This window comes from Lygodium microphyllum, chromosome 19 (genome assembly GCF_053477565.2).
Source record: "Lygodium microphyllum isolate KBCC chromosome 19, Lygodium_microphyllum_v1.1.10, whole genome shotgun sequence".
Taxonomy (NCBI): Eukaryota; Viridiplantae; Streptophyta; class Polypodiopsida; order Schizaeales; family Lygodiaceae; genus Lygodium; species Lygodium microphyllum.
Window position 1 is genome coordinate 19109754 of NC_141153.1, and position 6156 is coordinate 19115909.

The following is a 6156-nucleotide window of genomic DNA, read 5'->3' on the forward strand; positions in this document are numbered from 1 at the left end:
GACATAAGACTACGCGTAAGCGCAGGTACATGACGTACATTCCTGAGCAAAAAGGAACTGCCAGTGGAAAACTGCAACTGAATATCTCCACAGCCCACAATATCAAGAGACCTGTCATCTCCAAGTTTGACTGATCCAGACACAGTACGGTAAGAGTGAAACCACTCACGGTAAGGCGTCACATGGAAGGACGCACGTGAATCCAATAACCAGCACTGTGCATACATACTAGGTGTCTCAGTCAAGTGTGAAGCATCATAAGAACTAGCTGCAAGTATAAACTCATCACCACCATCGAACTCTTCAGTCTGCGTGACATTAATTTCCTCAATCTTGACGTTGGACTTCGCAGGTACTATGCTGCGATCAGAGGACTTCTCCTGCACTTTATCTTTTCCCTTATCCTTGCGCTTCTCATTGCGCAACTCATGACACTGTGGTCTAATATGGCCCTTTTTCCCACAATGATGACAAGTGACATTTGCATTGCGTCCACGCGACTTACTACGCGACTTGCCACCACGAGATTTAGACCGACCCTTCTGTGAGTCACGGCCTCGGCCATTACCACGGTCATACCTGTCATTCCTGCCTCTAACTGTCAAAGCATGACTACCACGAGAGGCATCCAAGTTTTTGCGATTCACCTCTTCCTGAAGAAGAGCACTCTCAACATCTGCCAATTTTAGAGTAGCACTAGAGGCACAAAGAGCAGTGCGGAATACATCCCATGACTCATTCAGAGTTCCAAGCAAGAAAAGAGGAGTTACTTCCTCTCCAAAGGTGATATCCTGCGAAGTCAGGTTCTTCAGTATAGCATGGAACTGGCTCAAGTGAGCAGACATAGTCGCATTATCCTTCATGCGCAGATCCATAAGCTGCTTCAACCAGTACATCTGACTCGCCGGACTTTTCTTATCATAAAGATTCTTGATCTTATTCCATAGATCCCATGCACTCTGTGCTTCCTCAAATACATTATAATGTACCTGTTCAGTGAGAGACAATACAATCGTGGACTTGCATAGCTCATCAAGTTCAAGCCAGTCGTCAATGTCCATAGTTTCAGGCTGCTCCCCACTCAACCGAAGTGGCTTAATCTGAGATTTCTGCACCAAAACCTGCCATATTTGACTCTTCCAGTAAGAGTAGTTGGTACCATCCAACTTTGTAATGTTAAAGATGGCACTATCATGCGAAGATGACGCCATTATGCAGGCTGGAAATGCCCAAACAGTCCAAAACTGCTTGCTGTTTTACTGCAGAAACTGCCCAAAAATGACCAAAACGGGCTCCAAAGGGTGTGCAAAGTGTGCCAAAAGTTGCTGCCCACTTAGTACTAGGTGCGGTACACCAAATCAGGATATTTCAGCATGAAAAGTACACCTCAGTCCACCAATAACTGTTTGCTGTAATAAATTGCAGGTATGCAGTCTAGAGAGTAAACTGTCCCAAAATAGGATCCAATGTCAAGCAAACAATGCTAGGTCCAAAGCCGGCATGAAACGGACATAAGCAAGGCCAATGACAGTGAAAAGAACATGAGCTCAACACCAAGCATGTCAAAATAACATCTGCCAGTGAAAGGCACACCCCCAGACACTCTAGGCAAAGTGTTCCCGTAACTGCCAAAACCTGACACAAATAGGTATCTGCTCAAAGAGAAAGATCCAAATATGAGACTCAGCTCATAAGCATCCTGTGAACCAAGAGTACATCAATGCATATCCATAAAGATCGGAGTATGATCCCAAAGTCTCAATGTGTATGTAGCTGCTCAAGACATAAACTGCTTCAAATACATGTAAGTGCTCCAATAGCATGCAACTGTCAAAGGTCAAGAAAGCATGTAAAATGCGCCCACTGGCACAAAAGGCATACAAAGCGAGCTCAGAAGCTCAAACAACCCAAGAGAAAGCACCAGTGATAAGTGACCCTGTCAATGCATCAAGCGCATCCGAGAGAGCATGACATACATGAAGCACCGGTCGTATTAACCATGAAGCAATACATAAGCCCAAATAAGCTCTCGGTCAACTCAATGACATCCAAATAGCAACCAAGATCAGTGATCAAGTAAGCCGGGAATGCTCAAATACATCCAAATCCAAGCTCCAAATGTCGGTATGGCATACACGAACCAAATAGCATATGTCACGAACCAAAGCATGTAATGCAAAAGCCTAACTGTCAAGCAGAGACATGAGGCATAGGCGGTCCACGAGCATGCCGAGTCGGTCCAAATGCCAGTGAAGACGGAGCTAATGCGAAGCTCAAAAGCATCCCATAATCTCATACATATGCTCCAAGTCGTCCCCAAATGTCAGAGATATCATGCCAAAGCTCAAAGCATACATCCGGTATCGGTAGGTAAGTGCCAAAGCATGTAAAGTACCTTCAGCCCACTGTTATTCCAGCATGTATTTACTGTTCTAAATAGTAGATTTCAGCCCCAAATTCAAGCCAAAATCATGGTCAAACCAAATGCATACATCCCAAGGCACTAGGCATCATGTAGACCGCATACGGGCATCAAATAGCACAACCGGAATGGAGTATAAGCAACAAATGCTAATGCCAATGGTGCTGCCCTGTTTTCAGCCTGTTATGACAGTTTATGACAGTCCCAAATCTGAAGAAATCATCCCCGAATGATCAAGACCAATGCCCAAATCTTGAATGACATCAAACATGAAGTCTATAGCCCTCTTGATCAAGGTAGAGAGCAAGAAGCAATGGCCAAGTGTGGAGCTGAAGTAGATGAGTGCTCACAGCCTGGAAAAAAATGATGCAATCTGCCCTGTTGGTGCTGAACTTGCTGCTGCTTCACATGGGCTGAAAAGGGGGTAATGGGGGGCTCAAGAAGGGCCTATCAAAGGCCTATGACAAGCCTCTTTGAGCCTTGATAGGTGTAAGGCACAATATGAGGGAAATAAGCTTCAAGAGTTTGAAGCCATGGCTGCCCTTGCTGTTTGCAACCTGTAGACTGAAATAAAACCGTGAAAGAATGATCAAATACCTCAATATCAATGCCTTGAAGGTGCCTCAATAGGCTGGGAAGGTGCTCGGGAAGCCGGGGAGTGACGGGAGCTCGGGGAGATCGGATATGGCTGCCGGGATGGAGACCCAATGCGTGAAGCGAGTCGATGCGAAGATCGGGAAGCACCGAGTCGAGCTCGAGCAAGAGAATGCCAAGCTCTGATACCAGTTGAAAGGTGAGAAGGATCGAAGCTTGCACGTGAGCTATGGCGGGAGAGCAAGAGCAAGAAAGAGAGAGACAAGAAATGGGAACTCCAACAGTCACAATGTGTGACCGGGCCTTCCTTTATTCAAACTGTCACTAAAAGAATAAAGAATAAAGTGACGTGACGGGCGCCCGCCACCTGCAGTGTGCAGTGGCGGGTACTGTCAGTGTAGTAATACACGGGGCGGCACGGCGGAGGCGCCTTTACCCCCAACACGGTTGACCTAGATGCCATCTCCACCATGCTGAAGGGTGATAGCAAGATTAGGAAATCCTATGAGGCCTTAACAAGTATATCCCATGCCCTGAGGATGAGCAATACTCAATGCATGTTCTTGCTACCATTGAGTTGTTGTTCTCGGACAATGAGAAATATGAACAAGCCATCAAGACGTGTGGAAAGCCCAAGGACACACCCTTAGTGCGCCAGTCTGCGTGATGACTGGAAGCCTATGTGGGATACCCAACCCCGCCACATCCCGAGTCCCAAACAATAGGCGAGAGCTCTTGGAGATCCTAGGATATCTGACAGGAAAGTTGGATGGCAATCCAGTAATGAATATAAAAAAACTCCAAGATCTCCTAGACGGAGCCTGAATAGCGATGGTCCAAGATACATGATTTAAACTTGAGGTACAATTGGGCTTTGATCCTAGACCATCAAGAAGAGACATATCAGAACTTGGAGAATGATGAGCCACCGAACAAAGACAACTTTAACAATGAATACGAAGACTGTTGCTTCCTCAGTGATGAGAGTGAAAGGGAAATCAATACTATAGAATACGACACTAGGGGAACGTATAATCAAACAAATACAAGTAGACTCCAGACCACGCAAGCAAAGCACCCTTAGAATAAAGAAAGGAGTTAGGCACAAGGATTGCTATTGACTTGGTTGGAGTACACAAGTGCAATCAACTATGAGCAGACATGTCGAGCACAACTGAGTAACACACCATTGCTAAGGACTGACTCACCTTCTGAGCTGCGACCACCAAGGGAGCCTCCCTCTTCTATCGAATATGAAGAGTTGGATTCTGAGTTGGAAGTTAGCTCAAATAGTGATCTTGAAATACCTCGACCTCCCAAGACTAGGTGCACCAAGCAGGACCTATCTATCCACCTAAGGTATCGAGGGTTAAGGGAGGAACGACGGAAGCTGCCTAAAGAAAAGTAGACAGAAGAGCAATGAAAACTACAAGACTTACCAAAGTGATTCACAAAGTTCAAAAGGGGAGATAGGGTAGTGATCTTGCTGGGAGCCAAACAATAGGGGTAGGCAAGTGAGCCAATTGAGGGACCCGCCTAGGTCAAAGAGATCAATTTAGCAAGGAAAGGGGAGACCCCACGACCTGTCTTTATAGCCAATGACTTGAAGAAAGTCTCATTACTCTCTTGCGATAGTATATAGATGTCCTTTTTTAGTCCCTGGAAGAGCTCAAAAGGATAGACCCGAGTATGGTTACTCACAACATACCCATGGCACCTAACGCAACAACGTTCAAGTAGCGATTGTATCCCATGAATCCAAAGTATGCCCACACCATCAAGGAAGAAATTGATAAGCTAATGAGAGCACGATTCATCTACAAAATTGGACAATGGATTGGGTTTCTCCCATTGTCATCGTATTAAAGAAGAATGGAAAGATTAGAGTGTGTGTCAATTATAAGAAGGTAAACGTAGCTATAAAGAGAGATAATTACCCCCACTGCTATACACCAAGCGATAGAGTGACTGGCAAAAAGGCCTATAGTTTTCTGGACAGTTTCTCTAGATACAATCAGGTTCAAATGCATCTTAACGATAGGCATAAGACCACATTCACCGTTGAATGGGATGTCTTTGCCTACATATTCATGCCTTTTGGATTGACTAACGCACTAACCACCTTCCAATGACTGACATGTACAATATTCAAAGACATGTTGAGGAAGGATTTAGAGGTCTTTGTGATGACTTGTGTGTTCACTCTACTTGGCAGGAATACTTAGATGGTCTTTGAACGATGTCGACTATACCATCTCTCCTCATTGAACCCCTTGAAGTGCCAGTTTTGGGTGAAGCATGGATGCATCCTAGGACATGTGGTGTCAAAGAATGACATTGCCACAGATTTCTTAAAGATTAGGGTCATTGTTGATCTTCCATTCCCAACTGATTATAAGGGCGTTCAGTGCTTCTTAGGTCATACATGGTATTATCAATGGTTCATATTGAACTATGCCTTCATTGTTAGACCTCTATACAAGCTTTTGATCATATTCGAATGGACCAAGAAATGCCAATGCGCATATGAGGAACTATAAAAGGCTCTGACCACGGCACTAATTCTACGACCTCCAGATTGGACACTTATGTTCCATGTGCACATTGATCCTTCGAAATTCGTTGTGGGAGCTGTGTTATGCCAACCTAGTGAATACAACTGCGATTACCTAGTGAGCTTTGCTAGCAAGCAACTCACTAAGACCAAAATAATTACTCAAAAACTGAGAGAGAGGGCTTGGCCATGGTGTTTGCTCTAAAGAAATTTCAGCATTATCTTTTGGCTATGCCTTTTACCTTCTTTGTTGACCATCAAGGCTTGTTGTATCTTGTTAACAAACCTTGCGCTACAGGACACATCGCTAGATGGCTACTCTTGCTTTTGGAGTTTGACTTCTCCATGGTGATACATAAAGGGAAGCAACATTACATGTGGTTGACCATATGTCTCGCATCCCTATGGGAGAAGCTGTTAGAGAAGACATTGTAGACAAATTGCTAGACGTGCATCTAATCTGCTTATCCAGTGAAAAGGATTTGTTTAGAGCCAACGTGACGCCATATTGGGCATATGACATAGCTCAAGTGCTTGAGCATGGACTACTAGAACGATCGATAGAAAAGACCACTTGACTTAGGCG